This window comes from Petaurus breviceps, unplaced genomic scaffold (genome assembly GCF_028583685.1).
Source record: "Petaurus breviceps papuanus isolate PSGF00001 unplaced genomic scaffold, PetGlider_PUasm1.0 90879, whole genome shotgun sequence".
In the NCBI taxonomy this organism is placed as follows: domain Eukaryota; kingdom Metazoa; phylum Chordata; class Mammalia; order Diprotodontia; family Petauridae; genus Petaurus; species Petaurus breviceps.
Genome location: NW_027187368.1, coordinates 13,212,085 through 13,236,753, shown reverse-complemented (window position 1 = coordinate 13,236,753; position 24,669 = coordinate 13,212,085). Strand labels below are relative to the sequence as shown.

At 37.4% G+C, this 24,669-nt stretch overlaps 1 protein-coding gene and 1 pseudogene across 2 annotated transcripts in view; one reads left to right on the top strand and one right to left on the bottom strand.

Moving 5' to 3' along the window:
• CSNK2A1 (casein kinase 2 alpha 1) overlaps positions 1-17,572 on the bottom strand; it is a 55,903-nt gene extending 38,331 nt beyond the window's left edge. For both annotated transcript variants that reach the window (XM_069073882.1, XM_069073881.1), the window contains exon 1: positions 17,394-17,572. The gene's annotated coding sequence lies outside the window, so the exon portion shown is untranslated. The remainder of the gene's footprint in view (positions 1-17,393) is intronic.
• Positions 17,573-23,712: 6,140 nt separating this feature from the next.
• Positions 23,713-24,304, top strand: LOC138150537 (transcription factor BTF3 pseudogene; annotated as a pseudogene).
• Positions 24,305-24,669: the final 365 nt, after the last annotated feature.

Here is a 24,669-nt window from a genome sequence, read left to right as displayed (position 1 = left end):
AAGGCCACATATCTAGTGTCAGAACCATCCTAACCTAAGTATCCTGACTCCAAGCCCAGTGCTCGTTTCAACCATAACAATATGTGTGTATTAATATCCATAAAATATCTAACAAAAAATAAAGCCTAAAGCACAACTCTGGTTCCTGATTGAAAATTGAGAAAATAAGGCAGTTTTACAGCAAACCAAATATGAAAATTTATGTATGATTAGGTCTCAAACAAAGGACTTGCAGTTGTCATTATTAATGTTGTATGCAAAACCATCTGACAACCTTGCTTTCCAAGGAGACAATATAACAGGCAGAGAGTAAGACACACTTCATTGGTATAAATGGATAATCATGGATGTGGAGTCAGGAAGAATTGTGTTTATATTCTACCTATGATAGTTAATAACCATGTGATCAAAATCAAGTTATTTAACCTGAGACTCAGTTTCTACATCTGTAAAATGAGTTTAATACCTGTATTACCCAGCTTACTGTATTACTGAGGCTCAGATGAAGTATTGTATGAAAAGTTCTCTCCAAACTCAAAAAAGGTGTCTAACTACTCTTTCTCCCTCCTCCCACTTTAAACAGTATTTTATTGCTCCCCAATTGTATGTGAAGACAATTTTTAACATTCATTAAAAAAATATTTTTAATTCAAATTTTCTCTCCTTCTGACATAGGTTATACATGTTTAATCATGCAAAACATATTACCATATCAATCATCCAGTGAAAGAAGACACAAACCCATAGGAATTGAAAAGTCGCTAAAAAATACAGAAAGTGAAAAATAGTATGCTTTGACCTGCATTCAGACGCCATCAATTCTTTCTCTGGAGGTGGATAGTATTTTCATTATGAGTCCTTTGGGATTGTCTTGGATCACTGTATTGCTGAGAATATAACAGTAATTCACTGTTTATCATCCTACAGTATTGCTGTTACTATGTACAGTGTTCTGGTTCTGCTCACTTCATTTGGTACCATTTCATATATGTCTTTTCAGGTTTTTTGAAATCAGCCTGCTCATCATTTCTTATAGCACAGTAACATTTCATTACAATCATAAGCCACAATGTGCTTATTCTCCAAACGATGGGCATCCCTTGAATTTCCAACTTGCTGCCATTTACAAAAAGCTGCTATAAATATTTTTATACGAATAAGTCCCTTCCCTTTTTTTTTGTATCTCTTTGGGATATAGACTCAGTAGTAGTACTGATGAATCAAAGGGTATACAGAGTTTTATAACCTTTTGGGGCATACGAATTACCCATTTTAGGCCTTCTCTTATACCACTTCCTATGCTGAATAAATTTCAATCAGTATAATTCATATTCATTTATTATTTTAAGTATTTGCTATATTCAAGGGCCTTGAAACGGAGAGGGAATGTAAAGTCCTGCTAAAATTCTGCCCAAGGGGTGGCTAGGTAGCACAGTGAATAGAGCACCGGCCCTGGAATCAGGAGGACCTGAGTTCAAATGCACACTCACACTTAAAATTTACTAACATGTGACCTTGGGTAAGTCACTTAACCCCGACTGCCCACCAAAAACAAAAATTCTGCCTAAAAGGATTATAATTTCCGAGCTTAGTTTTTTACTCTTAGCTCCATAATTTTGAAATGCCTATGTCTCATCTCTGCATGATGAAATCTTACCTTTTTGCTTTAAGATCTAACTCAAAGGATAAATTCTTTCCTAATTCTCCTGGTTATAGATGACCTCTCTTTCCTTAAATGTTATTTAGCACTTTGTATCTGTCTTTAATAAATGACATTAAATAATATTCAAAGTTAACAATATATTCTACCTCTATTCTTATTTCAGAAAATTTCTGGAGATCTAGCTCAACCCCCTTCATCTTAAATCGAGGAACTTGAAGCCCCCAGAATAACACCCCCAAGATCATACAGGTAAAGCAGCAGAGCTGGGAATTTCTAACTCCAAATTAGTGTACCTTCTGCAATAATGCATTGCCTACACATAACCCTTCAAAGCAATACAAATAGGGGCGGCCAGGTAGCACAGCAAGTAAGAGCACCGGCTCCAGTGTTGAGAAGACCTGGAGATCGAATCCCGGGCTCAGACACTTAGCACCCACCCACAAACACCTGGCCGTGTAATCTTGAGCAAGTTACTTAACCCCAATTGCTTAGGGGCGGCCAGGTGGCTCAGCGAGTAAGAGCACTGGCTCCAGTGTCGGGATGACCTGGATCAAATCCGGGCTCAGATACTCAGCACCACACCCAGAAATAACTGGCCGTGTAACCTTGAGCAAGTTACTTAATCCCAATTGCTTAAAAAAAAAAAAAAGCAATACAAATATTATTACTGCTGTTGCTTCTATTTTATAGATGAAGAAACTGAGACAAAAAAAAAAAGTTCAGGTGACTTACCTTAAGGTCAGACCAGCAAAGCATGAACTTGGGACTCAAATCCAAGCTTTCTATTATGCTACTATGCCTGATATGATCTCCTTATATTCTGCATTATAGTTATAGCTGTATTATAAATATCCTTTGTTGTTGTTCAGTCATTTCAATCATGACCTGATATGGGGTTTTCTTGGCAAAGATAATGGAGTGGTTTGCCATTTCCTTCTTCAGTTCATTTTACAGATGAGGAACTGAAGCAAATAGAGGTAAGTGACTTGCCCAGGGACACACAGCTAATAAGTCTCTGATGCCAGATATTAACTCAGGATGGTGAGTCTTCCTAACTTCAGGCCCAGTGCTCTATTCACTGTGCCAACCTAGCTGCCTTTGAATAATACTCTTTCAATAGTGTACATGTCATGAGTAGAGATCTTATCTTGGTTGCCTTGCCCAACACAGGGCCCTGCATATAACAGACATTTAAAATAACAAATGACTATGAAAGATATGATTGATTACACCTTTGAGATGCTATGATAGGTGTTTGCATATTGTCTTCCCCATTAGACTTTTGAGGTCCTTGGAAGGAAGGACTATCTTTTGCCTTTTTTTGGTAACCCCATCACTTAGCACAGTGCTTGGCACATAAAAGATTCTTAATAAATGTTTATTGACTAACTTTTCTTAAAGGCTTCTTATTACCCAGAATGGTCTGAAGTTGTATTGCCCTCTGAGGTTTAGACCAAAGAATGGCTGGGGGGAAAATGTGGAGAAAAATAAATTTTCAAAAAGCAAATTCTGCTGAACCAAAGTCTAACTGTGCTTCTTTTGCACAAGCAAGCGACAGAAAATGCAAATGAGAGTTGTAAAACTACCCCAAACCCAAGTATGGAAATATATGATAACTAACAGATTTAAAGAAATATTGTAATATAAAAGTATTTTTAAAATAAAAACAAAAAACTACTTTTGGACCTACAATTTTACAAACTAGAAACAGAGCTAATCAATTCGATAAAAACCAAATTTTAGATTTTTTTCAAGTTACTAAAATCTGTTTTTAAAAGACATCAAATTTACTAGTCTGTCAACTCCTAGAAATCATGGACCATGTCTTATTTACAAGAGTGCCTAGTACACTGCATGTTAGTAGGCAGGTTTGATAAATAGGAATGTAATCAAACACTGTAAGAGTCAATGGCAGAGGGGGTTGTGGAAAGCAGGCACATAAATGAAATGCTGGTAGAGTCACGAATTGGTACAACTAATTGGTACACTGTAACTAATCTGGAATAATGAGAAAAGAGTGACTAAAATGTCCATATTATTTAACCCAGAGATTCCACTGTATCTAACTCTGGGAAACCAACGAAAAAAGAGGTTTGCAAAGAGATAAAAATGTTTATAGTGGCAATTCTGTGGTACCAAATAACTGGCAGATTAAGAAGACGCTCACTGACCAGAAAATGAACAAACTATGGAACATAAATGTAATTAAATATTACTGTGGGCTCAAAATGAATATGGAGAAGCACTGAAAGACAAAAAACTGATGAAAAATGAAGTAGGTTTAGTAAAGCAACATAATCTGTAAGTATAACAATATAATTGGAAAAAAATTGAAAGTTAATGCTTACACACACAGACATACACAGAGTTAATGCTCTGAAATTATAATAACCAAAGAAGAGCTATGAAAAGACACCTCTATTTCTTTGCAGAGGTAAGGTGACTGTGGAGCAGTGCATATAGTACCAGACTTTTTCAAAATTGGTCAATTTCAGTGAACTTTTAAAAATTATTATAAAGGATGACTTTCTTGAAGGGAGTGAGGTGAAAAAAACAGATGACATGAAAACAAAAACGTATTATTAAATTTACCTTTAAAAAAAGAATAGGAATGAACTCAATTTCTAATGTTGCTGAATGGGTCTGTAATTTTCCATTCAATCATATGCTGGTAGGTATCAATGTACCAAAGCCACTAAAGCAAACCCTTGTACCTCCCTAGGTCAAAAAACATGCCCAGAGAACAACCCAAATGATCTCCTTCAGACAACTTGATAAACTATGTTGATATTTGATGACTCTGCACTCTCATGGAACAATTAGAGATGATATGTGGATGAGGTAGAATAATTTGTTAAACTAAGCAGTTTAAAATTTTTATATTCATGATCAAGTATATTTATGACTGATAAATTTTCTGAGGAATGGAGGGAGGGGCAGGGGAGAAAAGAAAACATTTTCTGCACTTTAATTAAATTCCTAGTACAAGATCCAAGTTTGCTGAATGCTAAATGTCAACCTTCGCTAAGGCTTTTCAAAGATAATCAGCGGCACTTTTTAAAAGAAAAAAAGGTCTTTATTCTTTCTTCCCTAGCAAAGTCTGTCAAAAATGGGGAACGGTTTTTGTAATTTTTGGGGTGGGGTGTTATTTCAGTTTCTTCTGTAATTTTATATTGTCAGTACCTATAATGAGTTACCCTGAATAATTTGTTTCTTAAGCTTTTATTAGGTATCAACTGGGTGTAGAGCACTGTGCTTAGTACTAGAGAGGACACAAAGATTAGGAACCCTCATGGAGTTTATAGTCTAGTTAGGGGATGACAAGCAGAGATAGAACTAGGATACAACTTACATGTTAAATGTATTATAGAGTTGCAAAATAAACTGAGTCTGAGGGAGACTAGTGAAGGATCAAAGGCAGATTCATGGGGGAAGAGACATTTGTGTTGGGCTTTAAAGGATAGGTAGAAATTAACAAGGGAAGAGGAGAGAGAAAGCATTTCAGGAACAGGCAACAGCAGAACAAAAGCAGAGATGGGAGAGCCCATAGGGTAACAAGAGGCCTAGCATTAGAACAGTTTTGCTGAAGCATATATCATATGTATGGGGGATGGGGTGGGTAGGTTAAGTAATATAAAATAGAGCTGGAAAGGTAAGAGGACACTAATCAAAGGTTCCCAAAGTGGGTGATACCACCCCCTGCGGCATGCTGAAATGATCCAGCGGGTTGGTAGTAGTCTCAGGTACAAATGGGAGGTTTCTGAATAAAAACAAAGGGGTGGTGGAAGCATAAAAGAAGAAAAATTTGAAAAACCATTCATACATGTTTCATCTGTTGTGCAACAGAGTTAAGGTGCAGTGGTTAGAGTGGGGAAGTGGTGATTACATTATTTTCCAAATAAACAAATAAAACTTTCAATAAAAAAGCAAGTTATAACACATCAGTGGTCAAGTTTGCTGACAGGTCTTAACAAGCAAGTGTTGGCAGGTAAGCCTGTAGTGCATTCTAGAAAGTCCAGCATGCAATGGCCTGCATATGTCCTTGTAATGACTTGTTTACAATATGATAGTATAGGGACACGACCCAATATTGCACCATCAAAATTTCAATGCAGGAAAAAACCCACAAATATACAATTATTAAATTTAAAATGCATTATTTAAAAATATATTTTATATTTTTTTGAAATGATGCAAATTTTCAAAAGCATTAAAGGGTTAAAAAAAGATTTCTAGAGGGGTGCTGAATATTTTTTTTTTTTAAAAGGGGATGGTGGGTCAAATAAATTTGGGAACCTCTTCACTAGACTGTGGATGGCAATGAATACTGTGCAAAGGAGTGGGAACTTTCATCAGGAGGCAATATGCTAAGTATTTTCAGCAGTAACAAATGATACTCTTAACTGTAAGTGATTATTTGGTTAATGGTTAAGGTGGAAGATGTTTGAAGCACCAAAAATCTGCCCCAGACCACATATGAAGTTTACTGACTGGCCAAGGCAGAAACTAAGAATGCAATCCAGATAAATAAAATGTGCCTTAGATATGTCTGGCTAGCCCGATTCCAAATGGGAGAGGTAGAAGTTGGGAGATCTGGGGAGAAGGCCACCTGACCTGATTTGGAATAGACTATTTTGAGAGGAAAGGGACAGAGAGAGAGAGTGTGTGTGTAGGTAGTAGTGATGGTGGTAGTAGGAATCATGACTCAATAGAATCAGGGAAATGTTAAGTCAGGATTGTTTAAGAAGCTTTCCAACACCTAGTGTGACTGAATAGGTCATTTACATGCCTTTCTGATTACCAGAGATAATATATGTGTTTTCAATAATATTCTTTCTCTCTAATCCAATGTGTGTGTGTGTGGGGGGGGGGGGTTAGAAGCATAACATTGATCTGGCATGTTTGAAAGGAGAAAAAGAGTTCAGGAGCAAGTACTAATGAAAACTAATATATCCAGATACAGGAATAAGTAGTACCATCATTTAGGGATTCAGGGCAATGATTTAACAGTGAAGTAAAACACTGGGCACTGTTCAATCAAGCTAGAAATGGTGATTTTCAGAAAGAGAATAGTTCAGAAACACTGGATCAAGGAAAAAGGATCCCCAAGAGTTCATTCAAGGAAAAGCTAACACTACTGAGGTTCAAGTGCCCATAACTTTGGATTGTAATCTTCACTAATACTGTCTGGGCTTTGAGATTCACTTTACCCAAGATTATCAGTTCCTTTTACAGCCATGCTCAACCACTAATGTACTTACCCTATATAATGTTAGTGGATATCTGAATTATGCCATCAAAAGGGTAATTTTGGAGTCTTAACTGCTTAATATGTAATTTCTCCCTAACCTCTTAAGATTGATAATCTCTTGAAGAATCTTGTAATTGTTCTCTAACCACTGCTCCATCTTAGCATCTAAATAAGCATGGAGTCCAACAGCAACTCATAGTAAAAAATGCTTGCAATTTGTTCAAGGAATTATTTTACACCTACCCCTTCTCAGGTATATGATCATCACACATCATCACATTAACTTTTAAGCTTAGTCTAGACATGCGCTACTAAATTATAGTTTCTTCTGTGTGACACCAATTTGTAGGCAAAAGTTACAAAAGATTCGTTTGGAGGTATAACTTAGCCAAAAGGAAAATGTATCAAGGACCTCTAAGTCTTTTAGTCAAACACCTTTTCTTTTCTTCAATTTCAAATGCCTTTTCTCTATCTCAAAAAATTTAGTAGGGGGATCTTGGCCCATAATAATCTCACCTCCTAATTTAATACAGTACCACCTAACACAAGGATGGTCTGTGGTATACTAGAAAATGCATTAGACCTAGAGTCAGACCTGAGTTCTTTATCATAGTCTAGCTAAAAGACCATGGATAACTCCAACTACTAGGAACATTACATTCTCTTCCAGCTCTAAAAGTTTATGATTTTTAAATACTCTGGGGGAGGGGAGAAGAAACAGACCTAAATTATCACCAACTCCTATCTGATAACTGCTGGATGTTTTATTTAATATTCTATCCTCAAATCTCATTATTTTTGGGTTACTTTACAACTAGGTCAAAACACAAAACAAAATAAAAAAGTTAATTAGATAAAAGTCAGTAGTTCTGCCCATTCTCCCCACTATTATGTAATAATAGTTCTAGAAATGCTAGCAACAGAAAAAAGAAAAGAGAAATTAAAAGCACAAAAATAGGTAAAGAGGAGATAAAACTATACTTGCTGATGATATGATGGTTTTCTTGGAAAATTCTAAGGAATCAGCAAAGATGTACTTGAGACAACAGCTTCAGCTAAGTTGCAAACAAAAATATAAATCCTCAAAAATCAACATCATCTATATAATCAACAGCAATAATAAAAAGAGAAATTCCATTCCAAGTAATTATAAAAAGCATAAACTATCTGGGGATCAAGCTACAAACATACATCAATTCAATTATAAAGTGCTCCTTAAAAAAATAAAGAAATAAATAGCTGGAGGAATATTCAATGCTCATAGCTAGGCAGTGCCAACATAAAAACTACAAAATCAATTTACAGTTTTAATTTATGCCAATCAAATTATGAAGGGGATACTTTATTGAACTTGATAAAATAATAAAAAAAACTTTATTTAAAGATCTAGAATATCAAGGGAAATTAGGAAAGACGTATGAAAAGGGATGAAAGGGGATAAGAAGGATGAAAAGGGAATAGCACATCCAGATCTCAAACTATATTATTCAGCAGTAGTCATCAAAACTGTCTGGTATTAGTTAAAAAACCAAGAGACAGATCAATGGAACAAACTAGAAAAGGAGAATCTGAAAGAACAGAATTCAATAACCCAGTGTATGATGAAGTGGAAAACAAATTATCTAAGGATAAAACTCTTTATATGATTAAAAACTACTGGGAAAACTGGAAAACAGTTTGGCAGAAACTAGGTTTAGATCAACATTTATACCATACTCTACGATACATTCTAAATGGATATACAAGATCAACATTAGAGATTAGACTATAGAAAAATTAGAAGGAAAACAAATCATGTATTTCTCACAGTTATAAGTAGGAGATGTATTCTTAACCAACCGGGAGATAGAGGCAATTGGAAAAGATAAAATAGATCTCTTTGGTTACTTGAAAAGGAAAAACTTTCTGGAAGACAAAATTAATGCACCTAGGATAAGAAAAGAAGTGGTTGAATGGGGGGGGGGGAATCTTTGTACCAAATCTCTCTGATAAGGATTTAGTATCCAAGATATATTAACACTTAGTGAACATATGTAACACTAATAGCCATTCCCTAAGAAATAAGTAGTCAAAGGCTATGACCAGTTCTCAAAAGAACTGCAAGTATTTACAACTACATGAATGTTTTAAATCATTAATAGCTAAGATAAATATACACTAAAACAATCCTGAGATTTCATTTCACATTCTCAAAATGGGCAAAAATAACCAAACATGGCAATAGTCAATGCTGGAGAGGTTGTGGAATGACAGGCACACTAATACATATTGGTGGGGCTATGAAATGATACAACCATTTGGGAAAGCAATTTGGAGTTATCCATTCCATATCCTTTGAACCAGAGACTCCATTACTGAACTAATATCCCAAAGGCAAACATCAATAAGAAGAAAGTCCTCATACGCTGCAAAATACTTATAGCAGCACTTTTTGTGGTAGTTAAGAATTGGAAACAAAGTAGATGTTCTCAACTGGGGAACAGTTAAACAAATTGTGGTATATGAATGTAATGGAATATTAATCTGCTATAAGAAATGATATGTGATGCAAATAGAGAAACATGGCAAGATTTATATGGATCAATGCAGGGTAAAGTAAGCGGAGTCAAGAAAACAATACATACAGTAACAACAATATAAATAGAATGAACTACACACCAAAAAAAAAAGTTAATGCATTTTTTAAAAACAAAAATCAAGCAGGACTCTAATGAAGAAATATGAGGACACCTCTGTCTCCCCCCTACCCCAATAGAGGTGGGAAGTCCACAGGTGTTACAGATTGCACATTTTCAGACTTTTTCAATGTATTTATCAGTTGGGCTGATTTTTTTCCCCTCTCTAAAAATACTATTTATAGTTATGTGGGATGACTCTCTGGGAGGGGAAAAGGAAGGGAGACATATGCTGATGTAAGAAATAAAAGATATTTTAAAAAGCCAATAGTTCACTTTGCCTCATGAGGGTATAGAAGAATGTAAATTGCCACAGTTCCACTTACTACCTTGAAACTTCTGCCTGTCTAAATCTGTATATTTACATTAAGAAATTATAATTCTCAGATTTATGGCATAAATTGGAAAGGATCTTTAAAAACCATCTAGTCCAACCTCCTCATTTTGCAAGTCAGATAACAGACCCAAAGAAGGGATGTGACTTAGCTTAAGAAAAATCAAGTGAAGATCAGGGAGAGAACCTCAACACAGGTCTCCTAACTCCTAGTCCAGAGCTCTTCCCTATTCATAATCCAGAGCACTATTTCACTTTACTTTTTTTCCACTTCTGTTCTAAAATATGGAATATACTATTTACCCCCCCAAGTAAAAAACATGACAATTTTCCAAATAGCAAAACATTAATAAAAATGAGGATTGCAACACAGTATAAAACCTTAGAAAGTAGGACATTAGTTTTGAGGCCTGGTCTCTCAACTTCAACCACCAAATAAAGTACCCTCATTTTGCTTCTTCACCTTCAATACAGAAAATTAATGAAGCTCTTCTACAACCTGGCACAATTCCCTTAAACCTTTCTTGGCCTGTTTCTCCACCTGTAAAATAAGAAGACTGACCAGATGATCTCTATGGTCTCTTCCAACTCTAACTTCTATAACCACAAGAATTTTGTGAGAAATAACTGATGCAGCAAAAGCTGAACTCTGTCAAAGAAAGACTTTGTTTTTACAAGAAAATTAAGGCTATGGTCTAATGAACAAACTGGGTGCATACATTGACAGTACAGTGTCTTGCTTAAGATTATCAGGAAGTTATATAGCACAACAGACAGGAGTGCTAGGCCTGAAGTCAGTAAAACCTGAGTTCAATACAGTCTCACACACTAGCTGTGTGACCCTGGAAAAGTCACTTAATCTTAATTGCCTCAATTGTAAAATAGGGATAAGCATCTACCTCACACACAGTATTATATAAATGGTTTTCCCTTCCCTAAGAAGCTCAACAAATGTTCTTTGAAGACTGAATCTGCACATTACTTTATATGTATAGATTTTTAAACAAATTCTTAATTATCACCTGCAAACCTACCTCCCCGTAATTTATTATACTGTCATGACTACAGAGAATTTTAGTTTCACAATAAACTCTAACAATCTTTGGAAGCATGAGAAATAATATTCAGAAACCAAGAGCAATCCAATTTTAACTCAATATAACTGCTTTTTTTTTGGAGGGCAATTGGGGTTGACTTGCCCAAGGTCATAGGCCAGTGTCTGAGGCTGGATCTGAACTCAGGTCCTTCTGACTCCAGGGCTGGTGCACCACCTAGCCGCCCTAATATAACTGAGTATCTTACAAAAGAGTATATTCCAAACTCACTCCTTCACACTTCTATACTAACATAATCTTCTTAATGTGCTGGTATTATCACATCACTCCTTATTAAGAAACACACACATACCCTTCAGAAACTCTCTAGTGCCTATCGGAAGTACAAACTCTTCTTCCTGACTTTCTGGCCCTTCACAGTCTGTCTCTTAAGCTGTCTTTCCACCTTTACAATACTTCATTCCCTACTAACTAAACTGCTCTTCTCAATGTTTTATCTTAGCTGTGTTCTTGCCCTTCTCTGTCTTAAACATAAAACTCTGCCCTCTCCCACCTCCTCAACTATATCTGCTGAAATCCTTTACTTCAAGACCGAGTTCAGATGTCACCTCTCTAGCTTCATTTGATCTTGTCCTCCTGAAATCTATGTCTTACATCACTATCTGGACTTTTCCCTTGCAATGGACAGTTGGAAATTTGTATAAATTTCTTAACAGCAGGGGCTGTACTTTTTTAAAGTCAATTTTTCCCATCATTAAGTTCCACAACTTTCACAAACCAAGTGCTTTATGTTTGTTAAACTGAACTAACATCTAACTAGAAATCTTCCTATTCAATGTTCAGCTCAAAATTTTCCAAATATACCCCTCTCAAAATTGTCTTTAGATGGGGGGGGGGGGGAAGAGTGAAATAAGGAGAAATTGAGAAGTCTAATAGGCAGGGCTTCCTGGTTTATTTATCTGAATTGGATTAGCTGGGCAGTTACAGAATTATGAAAATCAGTTTTTTTAAAAAAGGAAGAACTGTAAAGCAGATGTTATTTCCACTTAATACATACTGAATTATAAAAACAGAGAGCATGTAATAAGACAGGTTCCAACCCTGGGGAGTTTATGGCATAAGAGCCCTGACTGTTAAGTACAGTAAACAAGAAAGCAGAGTTGTGGATCCTCTCAGAGGATAAGGCAGGGAGATGAGACAAACATTAATGCAGAAATAGCTTTACCTCCAGGGACCAAAGCATTTAACCAGTCACACAGTGCACCAGGAATCTCCCAAATTTTGTTCCTTGAGACCCCATGATATAAGAGAATTCTGATCCTGGTACAAGGTCACCCAGGAATGCAGGGTTTTTTTTTTTTTAATACCATGTCAGAGGTGAAGTATTCTAGCCATTTTAAGAGATGTTCACAGTCTGCCAAAGAGAAATCTTTTAAGCAGTCCAAAGTGCCTTGCCCTAGTCTAGGCTTTCTGTTAGTGGGTAAGTTAATGGTTGCTGATACCAGCAACACAGGGCTTTACCCACTGACAGAAACTGTATATCAAGAAATCTCATTAAAAAGACTTCTGGTAAATGGAAATGACAATTAAGTCTGAAAATTTGTCTTAGTACTGAATCACCTCCTTTGTAATCATCTGTCTTCACTGATAGTAGCCTTAGTTTAATGGAATGGTCATGGAACTTCTAAATTTTGAATTACAAATACTATTCAGAAATTATGCCCACATGTGCATACATTAAGCAAACTGATACTGAAATAGGAAACACTTCAGAAAGTGTCCAAGTTTCTGCATTGTAGAAAGAGCCTTAGGAATCAGTCTGCAAAGCTGGGCTCCAGTCCTACTCACTGAACATGAAGGAAACTTTAGGTAAGTCATTTCACCTTTCTAGTCTTGATCTATAAAAGGAGAGGGTTTGACTTATGCTCTCTAAGGTCACTCCCAACTCTGATGTTCTATAGGATAAGAGGATTCATCTAGATCCTAACTCCCACAATTTCTCTCATATTAAAAACTGGAAGGAACCTAGAGATCTCATAGTTCAACCCTCTCATTTTATAGATGAAGAAACTGAAGACTGGAAAGGTAAAACGACTCACTTTTTGAGCCTGCTATTTGGTAAACCCTATAACTGTCATAGGTGCAATGGCTAAAAAATGTTTATGGCAAATCCCTGTACATTCTGATTTACTAAGCAAATTCACAGGACATTTATATATCTAAGAATTTTTCAGCAATTTCCCTTTTATTTGAATTAATATGAGTCACATTTTAAGAATCAATTTCTTAATGTTTGAAGATACATAATAGGTATTAAAGTCTCATTACTGGGGAGCTATTTTGGTAACTAGGAAAGCTATAAACCTACCAAAAAATTCTGAATAGCCTATCAGTATACATAATTGTCATTTCAGAGAATTCACAATACTCACCTTTTTCAACAACTAAAATAAAGTTATCTAAGAAAACCAGGAAATGACCAAAACAAGAAAGTTGTAAAAAATGGACAAATACTTTCAAGAGTTCTATTGGTTCTAAGAACCCACAATTCTAAAACCACATAATGAGCATCTTTAAGCTAAGCTGTTAACTTTTACTTCAGAAAACGAATCAATATTTTCCTTCACAGAGAAAAAACATTAACATGGTTGTTTAAAAAAAAAGCTTGCCCACCATAGCAACAGTTACTAGGTAGGTACCTTCTGTGTAGGATCCTAGAGAAAGCACTGAAATGCCACTCCTAGCAGCATCTTGTGATACTGTGAATCTTTCACTCTCATGAACTTTTTTTTTTAAAGGTCCAACAATTTTTGATATATAGACCATGGGAAAACGACTACTCAACAGAGAAATCTGATAGAATCTACCCTAAGGAATACAAAATATATACAGAAAAACAATCACCCTGTATCCACAATCCAACTCAAATCCTTCCTTTAGTGGGAATTTTGTTTTAATAGTCCTGGAGAAATTTCTTGCTTATTTGCAAGTCTAGTTGGCCCACATTTCCCATTATTAACAAACACAGGCAAGCGATAAAATGCTTTGTACTTTTGTAGCCTCATCTACCATAAGCATTCAAAAGCAGTATTAATTCACCCTAAATACTCCCGTGAAACAAAGATGGTAAACAACTTACTCAAGGTTATCCAGGAAACTAATGACAAGCCAGTAACCAAAAACCTAGGACTTATCATTTGAACCTTTTTGTCAAAAGAAGGCTGAGCACTTTATCCAGTACTAGGTCAAGTCATACCAGTTAACTTGTGAACTGTGTGCTCATGTGCACATGCACATTTTGCCTTGGGACCACAGCACAAATGTGGTGGAAAGCATGTTGGGACTGGGAGTAAAGAAAGATGGGTTCTAATCCCTGAACTGCCACTAACTAGCTATGGGACCTTGAGCAAGTCTCTCACTTATTTTCTTAAATCTATAAAACAAGGGAACTAAATAAGTTATCTAAGGTCTCTTATGTTCTATAATTCTTTGCTTCTATGAACCTGTAAACAAAGAGAATATTACCTCCCTCTCCAATTAAATATATGAGACAGAAATTAAAACAGAATGACCCTTAAAGATTAACTAGTGGCAGGAATTCTTAACCTGAGGTCACTGAACTAGATTTTTAAAATATTCTGACAACTTTATTTCAATTTAATTTGTTTCCTTTGTAATCCTATGTACTCTATTTTATGTATTTAAAAACCATTATTCTGGGGAGTCCATAGGCTTTATCAGACTTTATCACTTTCACACTCCCTCCCACCCCCAAAATGTTAAGAACACTTGATCTAGTAAGATGAGAAAACAAGTGACTTCCTGAAGGTCACAGTGACTTCTAACTCCCATTCCAAGTATTCTTTCAGTTAGTTACTTCCTCTCCTACAGCCCATTTTACTCAAGCCCAGTCTCCCTCATTTCAGATTTTCCTACCTTAAAAAAACTCATTACTTATTTTACACTTGATTCTATAGAAGTTGGTTAAATTAAGACTAAAAGGCATTTCTCCAAACACTAAATATAACATTCTGCAGGTCTCAGGCCTGACTCCTAAACCTTGAAATGAAGGGGATAGATAAAATCCATAAACTTTTTTTTTTAAAGACCAGGAGCCTTGAGACCTTAATGCAAATGATGTGGGTGAAAGGCATAGTAGGACCCTTAACAAAATCTCCAGAGGTTTAACCAAAGTGGAAAACTATCATTAAACAGTCCTTAGTTTTCAAAATCATAAGCTTCCAAAAGGGTGATGCACTGAACTGTACACTTGTTCTATTGGGCAATATAAATTAACGGGGACAAAATGACAACATTTCTATAAGTTTCATGTTAAACATATATATTTTTTCCAGGAAGTCTATTATGGTAGACAGAATAAGAAAAAAAAATTGCTACTTCTGAAAGTTCTATCGACACAGAACTAAACTTTTATTTTGCCACATGTTGCCGGTCTTTCTTTCCACCTTTGAACTGTTGTACAAACATCAAAGAGCTGAGACTGTCTCATGCCAGCAGACCATTTGAATGTCAAAAGGAAGTTTTCCCAAATACTACCCAAGCATCTGTGAGCCAGGCACCTCAAAAGTAATGCTCTGTTGCCTTTGTTCTTTAGAAAGTTATTCCCAACAAACGCATTTTTTTCCAGCTCTTATCTACTAAGATGACTTCTCAAGGAAATGCATTCTTTACTTAAAAGGAATAGGCAGGATATTAAGTTAAATATTCAAACATGGAGGCAAAAGTGAAAGCAAGGATTTATTCTGGAAGGTAGTGGGTAGCAAAAGGGAGAACTAAAAATATCCTAGTGGAGAGGCAGTTCGTTACCAGCTGTTATCAGCCCCTAAATGAATCCCTTTCTCAACTTTGGGCCTCTTTCATTCCCCACCAACAGTCCTTTACTAAAAGAACCTAAGCTAGTAACTTGGGTAAAATCAGCTGCCCTCCATGTCAATTTCTTTATCCATAAAAGGGACTTAGATTAGATTATTTCCAACATTTTAGATTTTATTATTTCAAAATTCTGTTTTTAAGGTAACTTGTTCCAGTGTAATTTGACTCTTTACTCAGTTGATCAAACAGAAAACGTAACAGGCAATTTGTTTTCCAAGTCAATATTTTACTACCCATCCCTACCCCTCCCCCACAAAAGATTATGAAGTCAAATCACCAAATTTGGAACAAGACAAATCAATCCAGGTAAGCCGAAGGTGGATTTCTGGAGTGGAGAAGAGCAACAGCTACAAGTTCTTGGAGGTGTTTACAAGGACACTGGAGTCCTAGCCAAATTTTAACATTCAGCCCCAGGTCAGTCTTGCCTGTCAAGTCAACTGACTTAAGAACAAACAGGTCATACAGCAAGCAGAAAAAACATTAGGAAGTCTTGGTTTTTCTCAGGTTCTTGGTCTCCAATTTTATCCAAATGTAGGCTAAACCTATTAATACCTATTAGTCCCATAAAATAAAGAAGCTAATCCCACTGAAAATATTTCCTATTTTTAATGTTTGGGCCACCTGTTTCTTTTCTACAAAGCTATCTTTCCTAATACCCAAGAAAGCAACTTCATTTGACTGAACACTTGTCCCCAACCACATAAGAGCACATCCTATAGACGCTCCTCCCTACTGTCTAAATTCCATCATTTTTCCAGGCAAGAAATTGGTGATCCTGTTCCATCCCCTCCCCCTACACACTCCACAAAACCTTAACTTAACTCCTATCCTTCTTCACATGTTCATCAGTAACCACCTTTACAAGTCTAACCCTCGATACAGAGGACACCAGAGTATGAACATACCCCTTTCCCTTATCTTTCCTGGCCTAAACCCAGTCTCCAAATCATTGCTTAAACTACAACCCCACCCATCCTTCCTAGTCCCTCCCCACCAGGGTCCTCTACTCTTGACAGACCCCACCCTGGACTTCCCCTCCAACCAAACCTTCTAGAGAGCAGTAACCCCACCTCAAAGGTCTCCTCAGGAGCCCCCTCCCTCCTCCACCTCCCGAAACACCACTCCTCCCCACCTCCCTCGTCAGCCGCCCCTCCCTCCCGCCCCACCCTTGTCTCCTCCCCTTTCCTTCCAGGTTGTCCCCCCCTCCCAGCCTCTCCACCTCGAGGGCCTCCCCAGCCCCCTCCCACTCCACCCCAACACACTTCCAGATTTCCCATTTCCCTTTCCTGGAAGGCTGCTTCCCATCCCCCGGGATGTCCCCGCCTGCCGCCCCGGCCCCTTCTGGCCCCCCGAGAGGTAGCCCCGAAGGCTGCTGGGCCCCCCCCCCCCCCCGGGGGGGGGGAGCAGGGTTAAGGCGGCAGGCCGTCTATGAGCAATTCGGAGGAGCCAGCTGAGGAGCGGATTCCGTTCCCCCAATCCGAACCCACACACCCAACCCCCCCATTCACCCACTCCGCTTTACCTGTGGTGGTGGCGGCGGCGGCGGCAGCCGCTCTCCCCTCTCCTCACACAGACAATATGGCGGCGGCGGAGGAGGAGACACACGGCTGGGCCGCCAGCCGCAGGGACCAGAGCGAGGCTGCAGCCACCGCTGCCGGAAGCGGAACCCCGCCCCTTCCAAGCCGCCCGCCCTCCTGCAGAGAGGCGGGGAGGTGGGGTGGGACCGCTTCCGGCTCCGCCCCTAGTTGAGGCTAAGTGAACGCTGCCATGTTGGGTCATACTATATATTGTTTCGGGGGGGTGGGGTCCGTGCTCCCAGACGACACAGCGAAACAAGAGAAGTACTCGGGGTAAAGTGTGAGAAGGAGGTATATGAAACTATTTTAAGTTGTTTTCTTTACGGTATTCCCCGAACAGTGCATAAGAGGGTGATCAAGTCAAGTTCCCTCTCCCTCGTCCTTGTCCTTGGTTCGGCCTAAACTAAGATGGATGGAGGTCACTACGGATTTCTGCATACTCGAATCAGCTGCGGAAACTCTTCCAAGTTGCAACTCCGCCCCCTTAGGAAATAGCATCGCGACCGCTAGAGTTTGTGGCGATGCGTTCTGGGAGTTGTAGTCTTCCCGCTCCTCCTTGGGAAGCGTCAGGGTTAGGTTTAGGGTTCATGCGTTGTTCTCCGTTTCAAAACTTCCTGCTCTCTGGGAGAGGGTGCAGAATGTTGTTAGGGTAAAGGTTAAAGTGAGTGACGTCTCTGGCCCTGTGCTGACGTCACGATTTGGAGGACGCTCTGCATCCTCTCCTGATACTTACTAGGGTTGTCACTGTGGGGTAGCAGGTGTGAAGGCAAGGAGGCGCCGCTGTTCCCCGAGGGTTATTTAGGGACCTAAAAACTTCTCAGTAGAGGAAGGAAGGATTTAGGGAATTTGGTGTTGATTTTTCTCCAATTTCCCCCTAGGGGATGCACTTTTTTTTGGTCAATTTCAACAAACATCTAACACCTTTCTGTGGTCTGAGCTCTGTGCTGTTACTTAACCCTGATTGCTTAAAAAAAAAAAAAAGTAACTTTTTTTTTTTAAAGCAATTGGGGTTAAGTAACTTGCTCAAGCTTACACGGCTAGGTGTTTCTGGGTGAGTGCTAAGTGTCTGAGCCCCTCGGGATTTGATCCCCAGCTCATCCCAACACTGGAGCCGGGTGCTCTTACTCACTGTGCTTCCTGGCCTCCCCAGTTTTCTTTTTCTCACTTCATCACAATTATCCCAAATATTTTCCTCCTTGCCTTTTCCAGATAACCATTCAATATAACAAATAGTATTTTTAAAAAGAAGAAAAGTTCAACACAACTCACAATACATTTGAAAGTCTGAAAACATGAATAATGTGTTACACTTACAGACCTTCCACTCCATTAAGGTATGGGCCAGAGGTGTCTTCTCATATCTCTTCATTTGAGTCCTGCTTGATATTTAAATTTTGTGACACTTATTTTTGATTTTTTTGGTATGTAGTTCTTTCCATTTATGTGGTTGTAGTTACTGTATATATTGTTTTCTTAGCTCTGCTTACTTCACTCTGCATCAGTTCATAGATCTTTTTCATGCTCAATATTCATCACACATTATTTCTTACAACATAGTAACATTCATGTACCACAATTGACAGCTACTTTGTTTCCATTTCTTAGCTATCACAAAAAAAATTGCTGCTATAAACATTTTGAAGTATATGGGATTTTTTAAAATCCTTTAATAATGGAGTCTTTGGCTTAAAGGATATGGACATTTTATTCACTTTATTTGCTTAGTTCCAAATTGCTTTCCCAAATGGTTGTACTATTTCATAGCTAGACCAACAATGTTTTAATGTGCCCATCTTTCCACAACCCCTCCAACATTGACTTTTTCAGGGTGTGACTTGAAACTTGAGGTTGTTTTGATATCTTTAGTGATTTAGAGCATTCTTTCATCTGGTTGGTCATAGGTAGGCAGTGCCAATGTAATAAAAATTATAATACTTCCAAACTTAATTTATATTTTCAATGCTATATGAAGGGGATACTGTATAGAACTTGACAAAATAATAATAAATTCATTTGGACAAACAAAAGATCTAGAATATCAAGGGAAATGATGGAGAAAGGAGGGATGAAAGGGGAATAGCATGTCCAGACCTCAAACCATACTATAAAATAGCAGTCATCAAAACCATCTGGTATTGGTAAAAAAAAAAAAAACTACAAGCTAGATCAAAGGATAGTTCAACAGACTAATCAAGGGAGAATGTGAGACAATAGACCTCAATAACCCAGGATTTGATAAAGTAGAAAATATATGTTACCTAGGAAAAAGCTTCCTATTTGATTAAAAAATACTCTGGGAAAACTGGAAAGCAGTCTGGCAGAAATTAGGATAAGATCAATACCTTATACAATATTTTACCATATATTCTAAATGGATACATGACATTTATAGTATGCTATATCTATCTATATATGTATATATGTGTATATATATGTACACTATATAAAAATTGTAAGAGAAACAGCTTGTATGCCTCTCACAGCTATGGGTAGGAGATGGATTCTTAAACAAATAAGAGATAGAGGCAATTACAAAAGGTAAAATAGATAATTTTAAATTACTTGAAACCAAAAAGATTTTACTCAGACAATATTAATACACTGAGGTTAAGAAGGGATGTGGTCAAATGGGGAAAAAAAACACCTATGTATCAAATTTTTTCTCATAAAGGTTTAATATCTAAGACAGAGCAAGGATTGGTATGTGTTTTGTGTGTGTGTGTGTGTGTGTGTGTGACTAATAACCATTCCCCAATAGATAAATGGTTAAAGGATATAAGCAAACAATTCTCAAGAGAATTGCAAAATATTCATAAACACATAAAAATATTAAAATCACTACTAACAAGAGAAATGCAAACCAAAACAACCTGTAAGTTTCATGTCACACCCTGAAAATAGGCAAAAATGACCAAAAGTGGCAACAGTCAATGTTGAAGGGGTTGTAGAAAGATAAGCACACTAATATATTGTTGGTGGAGCCGATGGTACAACCATTTGGGAAAGCAATTTGGAATTATTCAAATAAAGTGATTAAAATGTCCATATCCTTTAAACCAGAGACTCCATTACTGGGCTTAAAACTCCAAAGGCAGCCATCAGTAAGATAAGTCGCCATATCCTCCAAAATATTCATAGCAGCACTTTTTGTAATACCTAAGAATTAGAAACAGAGTAGATGTCCATCAGTTGGGAAATGGCTAAACAAATTGCAGTACATGAATGTAATGGAATATCACTGTGCTGTAAGAAATGATACATGTGATGAATACAGAGAAGCATGGAAAAATCTATATGAACTGATGTAGGGTGAAGTTAGTGAAGAAAACAATATATACTGTAGCAACAATATAAATGGAAACAACAACTAACTACACACCAAAAAAAAGTAAAGGCAACAAAAAATTATAAAGATCAAACAGGACTTGAATGAAGAGATATGAAAGGCTACCTCTAACCTCCCCACCCCTCCCCTTATAGAGATGGGAGAGCTATACTTACTACGCATTTCACATATTTTTAGACTTTTTCCATCTGTTGATCAGTAGTGCTGACACTTTTTTCCTCTAAAAAATACTGTTTCTTATGTGGGATGACTCTCTGGGAGGGGTAGATGGAGGTATACATGGGATACTATAATGATTTGAGAAACAGAAAGTATCAATAAAAACTTATTTCTAAAGTAAACATGACTAATAGACATTCTGCAATAGATAAGTGGTCAAGGGATATGAACAGTTCTCAAAAGAATTGCAAAGAATTCACATTATATATTTTCACATCCCCCATAGCATCAAGCCCGGGACTAAGGTTGTAGTTTTAAAAATATTAAATGTTTTAAAATAAATTTTATTGATATTTTCCCCTACATCATCACAATTTCCACCTATATCCTTCTCTTTTCCCCTTCCAAAGAGCAATCCCATGCAACAAATAACATTTTAAGATTAAAAAAAAGAAAAAGTCAGCATAACTGATTTATATTTACATTACATAATACATTGAAGAAGGCTGAATATATGTGCAATGTACAAGACTTGTGGGCTTCCCACTTCTTCAAAGAGGTGAGGTGGGAATGTCTTCTCATATGTTTTCTTTCCAGCCATGCTTGTTCTCTGTAATTTTGCATCATTCACTTTTGATTTTTTAAAATAGATCTTGCCATTTACATTGTTGTTGTCATTGTGCATATTGTTTTCTTGACCCTACTTACTTCATTCTTCATTATTTCATGTAGATCTTACCATATTCTTCAGATGTCACTTCTTACAGCACAGTCATATCCTATTACATTCGTTTACCACACTTGGTATAGTCATTTCCCAGTCAGTTGTCATCTGTTTTGTATAGCTTTTGAATATTAATAATTTTGGGGTCAAGGTATTTCATGTATAACTTTTTTCTGGCTGGGATTTTTTTTTCTTTTCTTTTCTGTTTTTCTTTTCCAGTTTCCTAAGGTCATTCCAGAATCATGCTTAGAGTGGACATTTAGAAAGAGAATCATAGTTCTTTATGAGAAAGGAGAGTAGTTGCAAGTTCTTCCAGGTTTTCAGTGGGAGGGGGGTTGATCTTTGGATTTGATTCAGAATATCTTCCTCCACTCCCATCAACCAGAGAGGTCTTTTGCTTAGCTTGCTGGCCAGGAGCAGGATAGTAGTGAAACCATTTCCTCCTTTTCCCATAAGATTTTGAAAGTAGGTGTGCCTGGGAAATAACAGATTTAGAACAGTAGGTGGAAGAGCCTAGGATTTTAGGGTTCTCTAGAAAGGTTGCTTGCCACCTGGGGATTTTAGAACCGACATTAAAAATTTTTTTAACAGTTAAAAAGGAAATACAAGCAAGTCCAGATTGTAAATTCTGCCCAAACCAGACTTCTAATTTGCTTTTTAAATTCTAAATATGCTTTAGTAAAATGTATTTTCATTTGTAGATGAGTGAGTAATCCTTTCTGATCATGGGAAACTTGGAAAGAGATTGGAATCATGGAGGCTGAGTCGTGAGAGATTTATGAGATATTATAATTCTTCACATCCCTAGTTAGGAATCTGGTCTCTGGTGCTAAAAGTATGGGAGCTGAGATCTAGGCAGGTTCTGTCCATTGAAATGCAAGGGAATTTTGAATTGAAAGAAACTGGGTCCTGCTCTTACTTTTGCAGCAATTCAGTAGAGTAACTCAGAGCTTGGAGCTCCTTCTGGTGGTTTAGCAAGATAGAGCACACTAAATAGCCATTGCCCCCAAAACCTTAAGCCAAGGTAAAGCAAGTATTCTTATGTATGAAGGCACACCTCACCCTGCATTCCTGGCATTCTAAGGACATTCAGAAAACCATCAAGATTTTAATCTCTCTCTCCCTTAGTAAATAACAGGTCCTGGAATGAAGGTGGTAGCACCAAGCATCATATAATCTGAGGCTAAGAATCCAATCCATATTTTCCTCAGGACATCTGTCTTTTTTCTTGAAGGTGTATTCTCCCCTAATTTCCTCATTTCTTCTGCAAACCTCCTCCTGTTGGAACTAAGGACCCTAGAACCCATTTCCTGGGAATGTGAAACTTGGGTCTTATAACAGCCTACTGGGGAGGAAACCAACATTAACTTTCTGTCATTTCACCTCTTTGGGGTAAAAAGGGGGCAAAAGGAACCACTGCTTCCTTCAAGCATAAAATATAACAGCAAGAAAGAACCTTAGAATATAGAATGTCACAGTTGGAAGGGATCTGGAAATACAGAATACTGGCAATGGAGGAGAACTTAGAAGATAAAATATTAATGCTATAAAGGAGCACTAGACATAGAATGTCAGAGTTGCAAAGAATATAGAATGTCAGTAATAAAAGGAACTTTAGTGATCATCTAGTCCAATCTCCCCATTTTACAGAGAAGGAAACTGAGGCCTAAAGGGGGAAAGTGAATTGACAGAAGAGCCAGAACTTGAACCTAAAGCTACAGATTCCCAGGCCAAGGCTCTTTGTACTTTCTGTGCTGCCTCTCCAGTGTACCCTTATGTAGCTAAATAGGGCATCCCAGAGGTCTTAGTGTAGTCTCAGGCTATAATATACATATAATACAATAGCTCATAGCTATTACAGCTATATATCATAGCTTATATTAGTATAACGAGCAATTATGGCTATATGGTATAGCTTATATTATTACAACTTAATGGCTATTATAGCTTAAGACTGCAGTAAGGGGCTGCCATTTTGCTATGCTGCGTGTGTTCCCGTGTCTTTGGCCCTTCTACCTGAGACTCGAGAGTAACACCCCTGGTCATCTTCACAGCTCTGTTTCCATTGCAGCAAGATGAAAGAAACGATTATGAACCAAGAGAAACTTTCCAAGCTGCAGGCACAAGTGTGCATTGGTGGGAAAGGAAGTGCACGGAGAAAGAAGAAGGTGGTTCATAGAACAGCTACAGCAGAAGATAAGAAACTTCAGTTTTCCTTAAAGAAACTAGGAGTAAACAATATCTCTGGTATTGAAGAGGTGAGCATGTTTACCAACTGGGGAACAGTGATCCACTTTAACAATCCTAAAGTTCAGGCATCATTGGCAACAAACACTTTCAATATCACAGGCCATTCTGAGACAAAGCAGCTAACAGAAATTTAAAACATTTTAAAACAGCTAGGAGTTGACAATCTTGACTAACTTAAGACTAGCAGAGGCTCTGCCCAAATCTGTCTATGGAAAAGCATGGCTCGCCACTGGGGAGGATGGTGATGATGAAGTTCCAGATCTCGTTGAGAATTTTGATGAGGCTTCTAAGAACAAGGCAAACTGAATTGAGTATCAACTTCTAAAAGTTAAAATTCGAAAGTTATATGGAGCTTCTATTTTATATCAAGTGACTGATTTTTTTCTTTTTTTTGTTTTTGCTTTTGTTTATGGATCATTGGACATTGCAGCTCTTTTCATTTGTTGCTTATACACAATTCATTCTTTGCAGCCTAGCTATGCTGAACAAGTCTGGAATTAAAGTTTGAAGAAAAAAAAAAGGTTAATATGATCTTTACCTAGTTTAAAAAAAAAGACTATATAAGGTGCACTAAGACACCTTATATAGAATACCTGGTCCAAGTCTATGACAATCCCTCTAGGCTTATAAGACCCCAGGTATGAATAAGAAGGAGGAAGAAGAGGGGGAAGAGGAGGAGGAAGAGGTCTCTTCCACTTTCCACTGTCCATCAAGAAGAGAAATGCTAGAAATATTCTGGTAC